The 17110-nt window shown below is 40.3% G+C and overlaps 1 protein-coding gene across 3 annotated transcripts in view; it reads right to left on the bottom strand.

Moving 5' to 3' along the window:
• AIG1 (androgen induced 1) overlaps nucleotides 1-17110 on the bottom strand; it is a 147303-nt gene that overhangs the window by 120691 nt on the left and 9502 nt on the right. The window contains exon 2 of one of the 3 annotated variants that reach the window (XR_011854133.1): nucleotides 10771-10860. The exons of the other annotated variants lie outside the window; for them this stretch is intronic. The gene's annotated coding sequence lies outside the window, so the exon portion shown is untranslated. The remainder of the gene's footprint in view (nucleotides 1-10770; nucleotides 10861-17110) is intronic. 3 annotated transcript variants of the gene reach the window in all.

Here is a 17110-nt window from a genome sequence, read left to right as displayed (position 1 = left end):
GCAATGTAAGATTGGGATTACTGCAAGGGTAAATGCTGCAGCCATTTTGCTATGTGTAGAGATACCCTAAAAGACCACACACGCTCTGTTGGGGATTCTTTGCTCATTAGTTACTGTCAATAGCTCAAAAAAGCACCAAGATATGTACAGTGCTAGCCTAGACTCAATGCAGACACAGAGAAAACAGGAATGTATCAGTAACACTATGCTACACAGCGAGTTGATTTCACAATAAATGTGCCCCTCTCTATAGCTCTGTGCTTTCTTCCTCTTCTTCTTCCCTGGACCGTTAAACCATTGGTGATACTGATAGTTCATATAGTAAAAAGGGAACGTTTGTTTTCTGCTGAAGCTGAAAACATGACTATTTGCTGCTGCAGTGGTTAAAGGCAATTCCTACTTCACTGCTAAATATACCCTTGGGCTGCCATCCTTCCCATGCAGATTGTGAAGGATGATGAACCCATCCTTTGCTAGACAACTGGCTGACGGGCCGCAGAGCCTGTTGCTGAAAAATCTGAAAACCTACTTCAATTAGTACTTGAAAAAATCCAATAGTGGATTTAGTGCATACTAAAGTAAGCAGCTCCTAGTGCCAAAACAGACGCAGCAGTGCTATATGCTAGCGTTATCGGAAACCTCCCATAATGCTAACAAACACTGCCACACTATACACTATAAACGCTGGACCGTTCTCAAAGCACTGTGTGGAAAGACTGCAGAACTTGTCACCATTTCATGAACACTGATCAGCTGGGCCAAGCGGTGGTGGGCAGAGCCGCACACCTATAGGCGGAGCCAAGATAGACAAAGGCAGATAAGTTTTGGGATACGATTTTACTGCTGGAAGAAGGCAGGATTACTCTGAGATGCATGCACTGCACTTTTCGAAGAAGGCCCAGTGAGGAAAGTTTATTGTGCCTGTTCTTGATGACAAGTTCCCTTTAAATATTGATATTTACAAAAAAAAAGAGTGTAATGTCAGCTCACCCGAACGCTGGATCATATAGTCCTGACATGGGACCGTGAGCACGGAAAACCTCTGCTCCAAGCACAAAATCCAGAAAAGAAAACAAATTTCCAGCTCCAAATGAAATCCAGGAAGAGGTAAAAACTTCAAGATTTATTGAGACACTTTAAAAATTGTGAAAACCCAAAACACATGAGTTCATAAAGGGTAACATAGAGACGGAATAAAAGCCTATGAGTTTCGCAAACCGCTTTCCTTATTCATGGCTACGTGTAAACTGCATGTGGGAGGCTTATAAGACTATCCATTGCAGGTGATTTGCTTAATCGGTAAGTTCCTGTGTTGTAATAAGCCTTAAAACAACAACAATGAATTACAATGCATTGTACTAGATTAACCCCTACAGGACTCAGCCTCTTTTGGCCTTAAAGGGAACCTACCACCACAAATCTACCTATAAAGGTAGATTGGGTGGTAGGTGGATCAATGGGACGTGAGGAGAGCCCTTTTAAGGGCTAATCCTCACGTCCCTACACTTTTTTGATAACTTTTATTACACATATATTCAAATTTACTTATGCGGCTACTGGGGCGTGGAGTAGCCGCATCTGAGGTTACACGAGGCGGCTACTCGACGCCCCGGTAGCCTCTTTTCCCCTCCTACTCACCCATCTTCGGCGCGCAGCTCCGCGTAGCTGCGCGCCCTCGTCCGGCGATCCTGCCGTCTGCGCATGCACAGAAGAGCAGGCCTGCGCCGAAGATGGGTGAGTATGAGGGGAAAAGAGGCTACCGGGGCGTGGAGTAGCTGCCTCCTGTAACCTCAGATGCGGCTACTCCACGCCCCAGTAGCCGCATAAGTAAATTTGAATATATGTGTAATAAAAGTTATCAAAAAAGTGTGGGGACGTGAGGATTAGCCCTTAAAAGGGCTCTCCTCACGTCCCATTGATCCACCTACCACCCAATCTACCTTTATAGGTAGATTTGTGGTGGTAGGTGCCCTTTAAGGATGCAGCCCCATTTTTCAAATCTGGCCTGTGTCACTATAAGTGGTTATAGCTTTGGAACGCTATGAGATATCCAGTGGATTGAGATTGTTTTCTCGTGACACATTGTACTTCAAATTAGTTTAAAAATTTGGATGAAATCTTTTGCGTTTGTAAATTTGGCAAAAAATTGGAAATATTCTTTAAATTTAAACGTTCTAAATTCTCTACTTATGATGCAGATAGTCATAGCACCCAAATAAATTCATAACTTACATTTCCCACATGTCTGCTTTAAGTTGGCATGGTTTTTTTAAGATTCCACATATTTTACTAGAATGTTATGAGGCTCAGAATTTAGGTATCATTTTTCACATTTTTTGTAAAATCTCCAAAACCCGTATTTAGATGGACCTGCTCAACTTCTAATTGACACTGAGAGGCCTAAATAATATCGAGACTCATAAATTACCCAATTATGGAAACTACACACCTCAACGTATGAAAAACCACTTTTAAGAAGTTTGTTAACGCTTTAGGTGTTTTATAGGGGTTAAAACAAAATGGAGGTGCAGTCTGCAAATTGTAATATTTTTTCACAATACACTAATTTTGGGTGGAAAATAAACATTTACAATGGATTAAATGAAAAAAGGCTCCACAAAGTTTGATACCCAATTCCTTCCGAGTACACCGATACTCTATATGTGGTGGTAACCTGCTGTATGGGCGCACGGCTGGGCATAGAAGATCAGATCAGATTTGCTTTGTCACATTGTACAGGCTATAAATTTTTTATGTCACATAGGGGCTTATTTCTTTTCTGGTAGGTAATTTTGGGGCATCTATAGCTAATTGGTGAGATTTTATAAACTCTTTGTTGGTGGAGGAAATGAAAATCATCAATTTTTAGGAAAATTTTTTATGTATTTTTTGTGGTCATACCATAAAAAATAGTATATTATTTCTATTCTATGGGTCGCCACGATTACGAAAAGACCTCATTTATATAGATTTTTTATTTTTTCCCCATTTTTACTGAATAAAAAGTAATTTGGCAAAAATGTTGTTCATTTTAGCATCACCGTCTTTCATATACATAACTTTTTTATTTTTCGCCTCACAAATCTGTTTAAGGGCTTATTTTTCGCAAGAAGGATTGTTCTTTTTAGTGGTCTTATTTTAGAGTGCATAACATTTTTTAAAACACTTTTTAGAGCGTTTTTTTATAGGGTATTAATTGAAAATTATCCTTTTTTTGGAGCTTTTTTGGTTTTTGTTTTTTTTTTACGGGGTTCATTTTGCGGTTCTAATGATTCCGTTTTATTATGCAGATTGTTACGGACCCAGGGATACCAAATATGTGGGGGTTTTGTGTATTTTATTCAATTGTACTGAATAAAAACTAATTTGGAGTAAATCTTGTTCATTTTAGCATCACCATCTTTTCATATGCATAACTTTTTGATTTTTCGGCTGACAAATCTGGTTAAAGGCTTATTTTTTGCGAGAAGAGTTGCTCTTTTGAGTGGGCTTATATTAGAGTGCATAATATTTTTTAAATCACTTTTTAGAGCATTTTTTATAGGGTATTATTTAAAAATGATCTTTTTTCGGAACGTTTTTAAAAAAAAATTTCTCCGGCGTTTACCGTGCTTATATTTTAATGTATTTATTTTTTTTTTTATTCTAATGTGTAGTGTTCAGTGTTTTTAATTTATGCATACTTGAACCAGCGATGCTCTGATCGCTGGTTTAAGTTCAATACACTGCTCTACAATACTATTTTATTGTAGAGCAGTGTAATCTGTCTGGCATGCTCGCGCATGCTCAAACAGTTTGCAGTCAGACCCGGAAGGGGTCTGACTGCCAGGGAGACCGGGCAGCTCCGGGGCACATGCCAGTCCTTGGAGCTGCCCAGAAGTGGATCGGATCCCCCGGTAAGTGGCGCGGGGGATCCGATCCATAGCGCAAACACCCTTACACGCCGCGGTAATGCTTGACTGCGGCGTGTAAGGGGTTAACAACCGTGCTCTGAGTCGGCTTTGACCGCGGGTGTTAGCTGACGGCCGCTGCTTCTGGTGCCTGCTCCGTTTGTGAGTCGGTGGCAGTAGCAGGACGTTATAGCACGTCCCCGTGCGCTTAGCATGTAACCCGGGGACATACTATAACGTCCTGGTGCGCCTAGGGGTTAAAATAAAGCAAGTACGATACATGAGAATATGTTTTTAGATTATGATTATAGATTATGTCCCGTCTTTTCTTCAGACCAATCTGAGTTATGGTCTGCAACATAAAGCGTTCTCATATGCAAACAGCATATGGATAGCGATGAGTCAATTTCCAAATAGAAGAGTCACGTTTTCTCTAGGCTGCCAGTGATCCCCGCCTCCTCCTTTTGATTGACATAATGAATTTAGCTGTAAGCACAGTGTGAAAAAAAGCTGATTTTGACACCATTTCCTGCACCCTGTAATTGGTGGGGCCAAGCGGTGGTGGGCAGAGCCACACACCTGTGGGCGGAGCCAAGATAGACAAAAGCAGATAACGTTTTGGGATATGATTTTAATGTTGGAAGAAGGCAGGTTTACGCTGAGATGCCCGTGCTGCCCTTTTCATCAGGGCTCATTGCTGGGTTGAGTAAGGTTTATTGTGCCTGTTTTTGAGGACAGGTTTCCTTTTTTTTTTTTTTTTCCAACTTACATTTTATTGAATAGTTTTAAAGTTTCACAGAGGTTACAAATAATACAACAAAATCAGTGTGGTCATAGAAAGTGATAAGTAATAAGACCTTCACAGCGAGAGTCGGAGAATATACAGCAGGTAGACAACATATCATTCCAACACGCAAACAGCTGTTTCTGTCTAGTTTCTATTTCCATGTTATTACCCTGCATAGAAACTTCACTTCTAAATAGCAACCAGCATTTGGAAATTTAAGAAAAAGAAACATAAACATTCCCGAAGGGAAAACAGTGTATTTATAAAAAAAAAACAAAAAGAAACGAGAAACTACCCATGTATCTCATACGTGTCTCCGCAATAAAGTGTGCAATTCACTATAGAAAGCTATGGTATATAGCATCCCAGGAGGCCCAGGTCGCACAGAACTGGTCTGTCTTTTCATGTAGAGAGGCCGTCATATATTCCATTGTCCGCATATGCCGTATACGTACACATAGATCTAATAAAGTGGGGGGGGTCGATTTTTTCCAAAATAATGGAGCCAGAGTTTTTGCCGCGCTCAAAATGTGCAAAAAGAGTCTGGCCTGAGATTTCCCCAGTCCTACCTTATTCTGTGTAGTATCCAGGGTCTTCTGCAGTAGTGTGTGTACCTCGGCCCAGAAAGACTGAATAGACGGGCAATCCCAAAATATATGAAATAAAGATGCCCCAGGGTTATCACATCTCCAGCACACGTCAGGGATGGATGGGTTAAGTCTATGGAGCAGCATCGGTGTGTGGTACCATTGCATCAAAATTTTATACTGGTTCTCTTTATAGAGTGCTGACAGAGCACCTCTGGGTGCATTCTCCCAAATTATCTTCCATATTGACTCCGGTAACTCCCTACCCAACCACTCCTCCCATTTGAGCATATATGAATGTCTGCTAGGTTCTGGGTTTATTTGTGCTATAAGTAAGGCGTATAAGTCTGAAATCAGACCTTTCGAAGTGGAATTATTCAGACATATCCGTTCAAATGGTGTAAGGGATGGAATGGAGACAGATCCTAATATTTTAAGACAGAATTGGTAAATCTGGGGGTAAGTGTCAGATGCTGTTGCAAATTGATCTGATGCCAAGCAGAGATCAGTGAACGTGAGCAGTTGTTTAGTTGTAGGGTGCGTCAGGTCTTTAATTCGGAAAGCGTTCATTGGCTTCCAGAAAGTAACAAAGTCTGCTCCAAGGCTTTGGGGTAAGTGTGGGGTATACAAAAAAGGAGTAAGTGGCGATCTGTGTGTCGCTAGAGAGTAGCGGATCCGACACCTATGCCATATGTCTCTAGTGAAGGCCATAGGGCCTAACAACAATGAATTAGGGATCTCCGTCGGGGGACCCCAGATTAATGAACTGGGGTGCACCGGGGCTAGCCATAATTTTTCAATTTCTGTCCATCTATTAAAGGCAGGCAAAGATGTCCAAGAGACTATATGTCGCAGGTGTGTTGCGTAGTAGTATAGAGTAATGTCTGGAAGGCCAAGACCCTCTTTTGATTTTGGTGCCACCAAGACTGTTTTCGGAATTCTGTGTCTCTTAGAGTTCCACAGAAAGTCTAAGAAAAGCGATTGTATCAGTCGTAAGGATGTTATTGGGACTCTAACCGGGAGTGTCTCGAATAGGTACAAAAATCTTGGAAGAATTGACATTTTGATCGCTGCGATTTTGCCCAATAAGGATAAGTATATAGGATGCCAAGTTTGCAGCTGTCTCCTCACATCTTGTATTAGGGGGGGGAAATTTTCTTTATATAGAGATGAAATAGTGGGGGTAAGCTTGACTCCCAGATACTTGAGGGATGCTGAGCACCAGGAGTACTGGAAACTACTCTTTAAAGAATTCAGTGTATGAGGGGATAGATTTAGTGGTAGGGCCTCCGTCTTAGTGTGATTAATTTTATATCCTGATACTAAGCTGTATTTCTCAATAGTGGCGTGGAGATTTGGTAGGGAAATAAGAGGCTCTTCAAGTGTAAGTAGAACGTCATCGGCGAACAGGGCTACTTTGAATTGTTTGTCTCTAACTTTAATACCATTAATGTTTGGGTTATTTCGGATACTTACTGCCAATGGTTCGATACTTAGGACGTAAAGTAAAAGGGATAAGGGACATCCCTGACGGGTCCCGTTATTTATAGTTAAAGGGGCAGAGTGAGCATGAGGGAGTCGTATTTGTGCCGTAGGGGTTGCATATAGACTCTTCAGGGCTTCCACAAAAGGTCCACGCAGTCCAAAGCGAGCAAGTGTTTTAAACATAAATTGCCAATTTAGGCGATCAAAAGCCTTCTCGGCGTCAAGACTCAGGAGCAAGGCTTCCGATTTAGCCTTTTGCGTTAAGCTTATTAAATCAATGGTACGTCGTGTATTATCTCCTGCTTGTCGATACCTAACGAATCCCACCTGGTCCTTGTGTATCAATTGTGGAAGCCATTCACTTAGCCTGTTAGCTAAAAGCTTAGTAAATATTTTTAGGTCGGAATTTAGTAGGCTTATAGGTCTATAACTAGGACATTCTGAGGGGTCTTTGCCTGGCTTAGGGATAACTGTAATATAAGAGGAGAGCATTGTCTGAGGAATTGGCTCTCCCTGGAGGAATCTATTAAATAGTGTGACCATGTGGGGGCCCAGAAGGGCGAGAAAAATTTTATAGTAGAGATAAGTATAGCCGTCGGGCCCTGGAGCTTTAACCCCCGGTAGGCTTTTCACTATATCCTCAATCTCTTCAATCGTGACTTCTTGATTTAGGTGAGCTAGTGCCTCTGAGGGGAGCGGAGGTAAGGAGCATTGAGACAAGTATTGGTCTATTTTAATATTCCGTTCCTGGGAGGAGTGTATAGGAGGAGCGAGGGAATAGTGGGACGAGTAGTAAGTATGAAAAAGTTCTGCTACCTTCGTAGGGTGATAGTGTAGAGTGCCCTGATTGTCTTTAATGGAGTATGGGTTTTGGCTGGAAGTCTTCTGTCTGAGTTGGTGCGCCAATAAAGAGTGTGCCTTGTTCCCAAACTCATAATATCTGCGTTTTGAGTATTTGATCATGCGTTCCAAATCCAGGAGATCTAACTCCCTGATTTTAGAACGGAGCATCTGTACCCGTCTAAGTAAGGAGGGGGTCGGGCGTGCAGCCAAGTCCCTTTCCGCTAATCTGAGGTTTTGTTTATATCTAGAGTAGTTAAGTATTCTGTCCCTCTTTAACTTGGTGGCCAGAGAAATAGCTTCCCCCCTAAAGACTGCTTTATGGGCTTCCCATAGAATTGGGACAGAGGGTGCTGAGGGTGTATTTTCCTTGAAATAGTTAGTGAGGACCGTCCGTAGGGATTCCCTTGAAAGCGGGGAGGTGAGGAGTGTTTCATTTAAACGCCAATGGGGGGATCTAATCGGGTTATCTTCGATTTGCAGGTCTAAATGGACCGGTGCGTGGTCCGACCATGTGATATGACCTATCGTTGCTTCCCCTAAGGCCCGCAAAGCTGGATAATTCCCGAAAAAATAGTCAATTCGTGTATGTGTTTTGTGAAGAGAAGAGTAATATGTAAACTCCCTAGCTGTTGGATTATTTACCCGCCATAGGTCATATGAGTTTTTACGAATCAGGCGACGGAGACCTAGAGCTAGGGCTTTCACTGTCTGGGGAGCAGGGCGAGGCGGTAAGGGGAGGCGATCTACATGTTCTGAGAATGTAGCGTTAAAGTCTCCTCCCAATATCAGAAGTTCATTTTCGGATGAGGACAATTTTGAAAGGACCTTGTTGAGAAACGGGAGTTGGCGTGAATTGGGGGCATATATATTATATAGTATTATGTTAATACCCAGAATGGAGCCTTTGAGTATAATGTAACGGCCCTCTGGGTCAGCTTCCACCCCAGCTAGCTGGAATGGGCAGTGGCGAGATATGAGAATAGCTACTCCCGCTTTCTTAGTCGGGGCATTAGCTAGAAAGGCTGTTGGGTACCAGTGTTTAGCAAAATGAAAAGACCCTGTAGTTGTGTAGTGTGTCTCCAGAAAGAATGCTATATCTGCCTTAGCTTGACGTATTGTCTTCAGTGCAAGTCTTCTTTTAACATCAGTGTTTAAACCTTTAGCGTTCAGTGAGAGCAGTCTAACCATAGTCAATGTGTATTAACCATTCGTGCATTGAGGAAATTTGTATGGCTGACAGAAACTCGGCCTGTGAGCCTCCCGGGGGAGCCCGGCCGTATACTGTTCCCGCCATAGATATTACACCTGCGGAGGACAACCTAAATAGAGATCCATGGGTTAATTTGTTAAACAATATAAAACATATAAACCAAAAAAACTCTAAGAAAAAGAAGACAATTTGAAATAGCGAGGATAGCCTATAGCTGTTCTCGCCGTAAATCTCCCAAGATATAGTCCATTTCTTCACAGAGGGTAACAGCTCCGTCAACAAGGAGCGAGAGCAATTAGGGAGATCTACTATGGGGGAAAGTAGATACATATCTACCATCATGACTTGAAAGTAAGACACAGGAGTCACTGCGTGTCCCAGAGCTGCGATGTAGGGTCCATGTAAATTAGTCATATGAGCTCGGTATTATACAGTGTGGTGTTGACTAAGGCAAATATACTAGCTTATAACCAATCCAGAGCTCAACGGAGGCGAAAGGGGGAACAGGAGTAGAAAGTAGACAAGAAATGGGGAGGGTCACATGAGCAGCCCAATGGGGGTAAAGAGGAGCAGAAGGGGGCAATATCAATACTCAGCTTCTAGACAAAGGTCTGCGGTCGGGATCTGGGGCCCTTTGGCGCTTCTTCGGTGGGCGAACTGGCTGCCAGGTGGAGGGTAGGTCCACCGGGGCAGGTTGTTGGGGCCAATCAGGTAAGTCCGGAGGATTAAGCTCAAAAGTGTCACAGAAAACAGAAAGTTCCTCTAGAAAGCGTAGAGTAGCTGAGCGACCGTCCTTTCTTGCTGTTAAACTGAAGGGAAAACCCCAGCGGTAAGGACAGGTTTCCTTTAAAGCTTTTTTGTGGGCTAAAAATATCGATATCCTATACAAAGGATAGTTCATTAAGATCAGATTAGAGAAGGCCGACACCCATAAACCCACCATATGAGAAGTTCTCACTAGCTGGTAAACAGAATGGAAAAGGAAACAGACAGCTCTATTCTCAGTGTAGTGGTTGAACTAATACATTGCAGCTTAGCTCCCATTGAAATCTGTAGTACCCTAGTCTGCTAGCAGTGTAGATTTGTACCGTGTTAGCCATGGAGAACAGAAGAAGAGTGAAGAAATCAGGCGATAACTTTTTGAGGCTAACTGAGTATATTTGATGGTAAGATTTCAAGAATACTAGTTCTCTTCATATTAAATGAAAGGAAAGATATCCAAATAGCTGCACATTTCTCCAGAGAGGACCATACTATGGAAGATTACAGATTACTATTTTAATGGGACATTTTAAGACACAGAGGGAAAGGAAAGAATGAGAGTACAAATAATAAGGAGATTCAACACCTTACAAAGTTGCCTTAACTTCCATGCCAGATTCATGACCTCCTACCTCTTCCTTGGAGGCCACAAGCAGATAAGAACCAGGGCTCTTTTGCCTCACCTCACAGATTTTTTGTGTTTTTATTGCTATCATGCCATCCCTTTGTTATTTTAAAGTTTTTTTTTTAATATCCTTTGATGATCACTGCCACGTGTGTATAAAATGCATGTCTGACGAAGAGAACTAGTATTCTCGAAAGCTCACCATCAAATATACACATTTAGCCTCAAAAAGGTATCGCCTGATTTCTTCACTTTTCTTCTGTAACCTCGTCTGATCAGATTTGTCTGCATTTCCAAATCTTACTGAAAGAAATTTTAAAAATTCAATGTGTATACAAAAACTGTAAGTATTGACTTTCTACTGCAGAAATATAAACATAAAATAACATATAACTTTGAAGAGAAAAACATCTATCCATAATATTACATTCTACAAATTAGAACATTGAGAAGTGCTGTCACTTGAAAATGTTCTATATTCATGCCCTGTCTTCATATCTAGAGGGATAAAACCACATATATGAGGATTAATCCCTTGCTTCCTAACCCTAAGAAAATTGATTGCAAGCAAAAACATTAACCTTGTGAGAAATGTATCAGGGGAATTGATATTTCAATTAGCACTCATCAGTACCGGAGCGTTCCCTGACTCAGGCTGCAGCGCTCATTAGCTGAAAGAAATGGAAATGGTAGAAGTTTAGTTAATGAACCAACGCCTGCTTCCAGAGAAATACCAAGAAGAATCTCTGCAAAATATACAAGCCTGGATCAGGTCACCCCTATGGCATCCTATGGACCTGCATTACCACAAGTCATTCCTATTCATTAAAGGCGTATTCCAGGTTTTTTATCCTTCGGAGAGATGATCACTATAAGATCAGAGTGGCTGAGGTGAGATGCTAGAATGAATGGAACTTCAGCTTCACATGTGTGTATCGCGTGTATTTGTCATATGGCCCGTTTGCTATTATATGAAGCTCAGATGCAAAACCAAGTACTATAGCTTCTGAACAATGTATTTCCCTGTGCATGGTAAAGAGTGAATAGGCCACAGTGATAAATCATAAATCCTGCAATACTCCTTTAACCCCTACAGGACTCAGTTCTTTTTCGTTTCTGTTTTTTTTTCTTTTAAAGGGAACCTGTCACCAGGAGACCCATTTTTATCACTCCCCCATTCCCCAAAGAGCATAAAGTGTTTTTGTATAAAAAATAGGTTTTACAGAAAAAAAGATATGTTATATTGTACCTTTCATTAGCATCTGCTGTGTGACTAGGCAGTTGCCTAATGGGAGGGGCTGGAAAGGAGCAGTCCCCCCCCACCCTTGGGAAACATGTGACCTGTTCAAATATATGAATAACTCCCCACACTCAGGATTGGCTGTAGAGGAGCAGGGGGCATCCCTAAGCCCAGTGATGGGTGTTTTCATATATTTGAAAAGGTCACATGTTTCCAAAGGGGGGGGGGGGCTGCTCCTTTCCAGCTCCTCCCAAAAGGCAACTGCCTAGTCACACAGCAGATGCTAATGAAAGGTACAATATAACATATCTTTTTTCCTGTAAAACCAATTTTTAATACAAAAACACTTTGGCAGTGTATGGACTATGCTCTGTGGGGACGGGGGAGTGCTAAAAATGGGTCTACTGGTGACAGGTTCCCTTTAAAAGGCAAGACGCGTGCTTTTAGGTCTACAAACACATGCGTTCAGGGAGGAGTTACTCCTGATGTGCTTGAAATAAGTTTAAAAACGCAATTCAACGGATTCATGATCAGAGCTTCTATTTTAACCAAAGCAGCACTTTCATAACATAGTTTTGTTTCTTCTCCAAACTTTGTCATCCTTTCCCCTATAACGGATTGTAAAAGCAAAAAATACTGTCAGCCATATATTTTTTATTTTCTTTTTAAACCATCAATATTTCACACATGGCATCTTTGGCGTCTGTAGTAAGAGCAATTGACAGACAGGATGGTTGTCTCCCTTATTATAACTGATTAAGTGAGCTCCCATGTAAAAAAATATTCTGGGTCTTGTTTTCTTGAAACTCTATAGTGTGAAGTTTCTCTGTTATACTAGAGATTTAGCATGGAGTCTGGCTAAAATGTTCCTTGTCCTTATAGTACGGCACAGAGCCAGTTCACCTCTGCATGGGAGATGAACGGGCATTGGAAATCGTACAGTGATCCTGTGTAACACACACAGTCGAGTGTTAATTCTTTAACCCCTTAATGACCGCCCTATCGGGATTCTACGGCGGTCATTAAGGGTACTTCTTCTGACGCGACGCCTTTATACGGCACCGCGTCAGAAGAAGATTTCGGGACATCGGGTCAGTATAGTGCCGGTGTCGGGCTGTGATATCACAGCCCAGACCCGGCACTAACACCCGGGATCGGAAAAACTCCGATCCCGGGTGTTTAACCCCTTACACGCCGCGGTCAAGCATGACCGCGGCGTGCAAGTGTGTCCCCCTTGGATCGGACCCCCCCGGTGTGCTTACCGGGGGATCCGATCCCTCCTGCCGCTGCCCCGGGTCCCGACGAGTGACCCGAGGCTGTCGGCTCCTCTTCTCGCTGGGTCCTGCCTTCCTGGCAGGACCCGGCTGTAAGTAACTGAGCATGCGCGGCATGCTCAGTTACTTACACTTTACACTGCAATACAAGTGTATTGCAGTGTAGAGGCTTGAATAAGTGATCGGATGATTGCTTATTCAAGCCAAAATGTGGAAAATGTAAAAAAGTTAAAAAAAAAAAATTAAAACTTTTTATAATATAATTAAATAAATAAATAAAATAAAAGTCCGATAATCTCCCCAGTAACACATAAAATGCATATACAGTAAATAAAACACAAAAACATACATATTTGGTATCACCGCATCCGTATTAATCTGTACAATAAATCTAAATCAATATTGAACCCGCTCGGTGAACTACGTAAAAAAAAAACTCGGAAAACTTCCCATAATATACAATTTTTCATCAAACACCATCACAAAAAATGTTCTAAAAAGTGATCAAAAAAAGTTACGTTCCCTAATATGATACAACTGAAAAGAACAACTCTTTTCGCAAAAAATAAGCCCTCAACCAGATCTGACAACAGAAAAATACAGAAGTTATGGCCCTGAAAAGTTGTCAATAGTAAAAACAATGCGATTTTCTCCAATATTGGTTTTGCTCAGGAAAATTAAGCAAAAATAAGAAAAACTATATAAATGAGGTATCACCGCAATCGTAGTGAACCAGAGAATAAAGATAAAATATTATTTTTACGTTACGGTGAGCGGGGGAAAAAAAATGCTAACAATCCAAAATAAAAATTGATGATTTTGTTTGTGTCCCCCTTGAAATAGTTAATAAAATCTCAAGAATAAGCTTTAGACTCCCAAAATAAATTATCTATACATTGTATCTCATCCCATAAAAATAAGCCCTCATATGTTTGTATTACCAAAAAATATTAAAAATTTATAGGTCGGACAATGTGACAATACAAATCTGCTGTGAATGGCGCCTCCATTCATTCTATACTCGGCTGTGCGCCCATACAGAAGTTTACCACCACATATGGGGTATCAGTACACTCGGGAGGAATTGGGTATCAAGCGTTGCAGTGCGTTTCATCATTTAATTTATTCTGAAAATTTCAGTTTTGGCCTAAATGAATGTATTTTCCAAAAAAATTCAATAGTTTCTAAATCGCAGGTCCATATTTTTTAACCCATGTGAAACACTTAAAGGGTTAATAGACTTAATAGAAGTTGTTTTACATACGTTGAGGGGTGAACTTTCTATAGCGGGGTAATTTATGGGGTTTTACTATTATTTAGGCCTCTCAAAGTCACTTGAAAGCTGAGTTGTCCCTCAAAATGTGAGTTTTGGCAATTTTCATGAAAATAAGAAAAATCGCACCTAAAAGTTCTGCACCTCATAACATCCTAGAAAAATGACCGGAAGCATAAATTATCATCCCAACATAAAGCAGATATTCTGTAAATGTTAATTATCAAACTTTTTGGGTAGTTTTACATCTTGTCTGGAAACCAGAACATTTCAAACTTGGAAAATGAAGAATTTTTACAAACTTTTGCCAAATTTTCACTTTTTTTCAGAACGAAATGCAAAACTTATCACTTAAATTTTATAACTAACATTGTGTCACGAGAAAACATTCTCAAAATCACCGGGATATGTTAAAGCGTTCCGAAGTTATAAGCAATTATCATGAGACTCGTCAGATTTGAAAAATCGAGTCTGGTCATTGAGCGGAAAACTAGTGTCGGTGATAAGGGGTTAAATGCCGCAGTAAGCGCAACTGTGGCATTTAAATGGCTGCAGGGAGATTCCTTGCTTGATCAGTGCCCCCCGCAGGGTTTTCAGGGGATGGTGATCGTTGCTATGGCAACCCTAGGGTCGGAGCTGTCCATAGTAAATGCCTGTAAGGTCCTGTCACAGACTGGAACTTACAGGCAGTGTGTCAGGCTGTAATGGAAAACCAAAATGGAGTCGAAGATACAACATGTCTGCTCTTGTTCATGTAACCTTATTTCAACTGTGAATGAGCCCAAATGAACATATTTTGATCCTCATAATATTTGACATTTTTATTCTCATTAAGTTTGACATATTCTTATCCTAATTTCACACACTTGTTGGGATGCACCTATCTTCTGGGATGCGCCCATCTCCTGGGATGCTTTCCAATGAAAACTGGCCACTTTTATGGGAAACTATACCATTAGGAGAATAATGAGAGAAAACATGTGCATACATATTTTTTCCATATAGTTTGGTGACGAACAGACATGGGGTATAAAACTTCCATACTATCACCTAGCGGGGGGATTTGAGAGAATTGAGAGCTAGCTATTGACTGATGCTATACTGCTTGGGTACTTGTGGGACGCCTCAAGACCTGATGATACCTGTCAATACCTGTCATTCTACTGCTTGGTGATAGTCCGTGAAGACCCCTACCTGCCGGAAGGTCATCAATGATGCTGGACAGAGTTGTAAGTTGATAAGCGCATGAAGATTTTGTGTGCCGGAGCTCATCAATGAAAGTTGACAGTGTTGTGAGTATAATCTTTTGATATTTACCTCTTTATATAGTTTTGTATTACAATAAATCTTTTAAACATTGTTGACTAATTTTTTCTTATTCTATAACACGAAATCCAAAGAACCTGTCACTCTTTGTAATACACAGGCTATGCATCAGCATAGGCTGTCAGTGCTAATACCCTGCAATACACCAGTATTGCAGGGTATTATACTGAACAAGGAATTGAACGATTATTTGTTCATGTTCCATAGCGGCACAAGTAAAAAAAAAAAAAAAAAAGTTTAAAAAAAAAAAAGTTTAAAATAAAAATAAACTAATAAATAAATAAAAACCCCATAAAAACACCACATCCATAATGAACCATACAATAAAACTAAATCCTTATTAAACCTTATTATAGATTTTTTTTTATAAATAAGGATTTATTGTACAAAATTCGTAAAACATAAGCAAAAATATAGAAATTTGGTAATGCAGTAATCATACTGACCTGTAGAATAAATCTAACATGTTATTTAGGGTATATGGTGAACAACCCCAAAAAAAAAGTCAAAAATCAATTACACAACCACTCCACAAAACCACTCCACAAAAAGGTAATACATTTTCAGCAATAGGACATAGCCATACCAAACATGGAAAAATGCATCTCATCCTGAAAATAATAAGCCCTCGCATGGCAACATTAATAGAAAACATATACGTTATAGCTCAAAAAAGTGTTCCATGAAGCAACTAAAAACCACCCAATTCTAGAAGGCAAAAATGGCCCTTCTTCCCTTCTGCACCTCACTGTACGCCCCTACAACAAGTTACGTCCACATGTGGGGTGTCTCCATAATAGGGACAAATTGCATTACAATATTTATCTTTTGTTAATGTTAATGTGTAAAATGAACATTTTAATGACATAATCGGACCATTCTAAATTTCCCCTCCATTTTAATTTAATTATTATGAATATCTCAAGGGGTTAACAATCATCCTAAAAGCAGTTTCTGATAGTTTAAAGGGTGCAGATTTGAACATTGGCTGATATATAGGGGGTTTCTAATATTATATTAAATTTCAAATTCCATTAAAAACAATAATGATCCCCAAAGAAGTCAATTCTGAAATCTTGTTATAAATACGGAATACCTATATTCGATTTGTAAGCCATGTGATATCAAAATAAATTAACCATTATACTTATAATATACTTATTAAAAACGTAAAGCAGACATATGGGAAAATGTTATTTAGCAATTTTTTATTTTTTTTTACATAAATGCAAAACTTATCAGCCGTAATTAACTGCTAACATGAAGTACACCTTCACAATTCTGACAATTGCTTTGATATGTAAAAGCATTCAAAAGTCACAACATGTCAGAATACAAAAAATGCGGCTCATCCTTAAAGGGGTATTCTTGTCTTGAATGTGTCTTCACATTCAATTTTATTAATCTGTCATGTATATATACATTTCTTTAATTAGATGTTATTAAAAAAATGTATCTTTTTGAAGATTTCTCATAAATGTAGTCATATGGTCCCTTAGAAATAACTTTGTCCTTGGACATGACCACCTCTGCTGGAGTGATAGCACAAAGAAACAAAAAGGTTTTTGCATATGAAATGGCCACAGCCATGCCTCACAGCCATCCTGTGGTAATGAACGCTGAAACCAGGTGGTCAGGCAGGGCTCAATAGGGTAAGTCTGGCCACCGCTGCCAGAGTGTGGGGTGGTCATATCCGAGGAAGCTATCTCGTTTCCAAGGTACAACGTGGCTACATTTATGAGAAATTATGTTCACAGGAACATATTTTGTCAATTTCAAGTTTAGAATTTGGTTCTGTGGAATTTGAC

This window comes from Engystomops pustulosus, chromosome 3 (assembly GCF_040894005.1).
Source record: "Engystomops pustulosus chromosome 3, aEngPut4.maternal, whole genome shotgun sequence".
In the NCBI taxonomy this organism is placed as follows: domain Eukaryota; kingdom Metazoa; phylum Chordata; class Amphibia; order Anura; family Leptodactylidae; genus Engystomops; species Engystomops pustulosus.
Note: the sequence above shows the minus strand (reverse complement) of the source record. Positions and strands in the feature narration are given on the sequence as shown.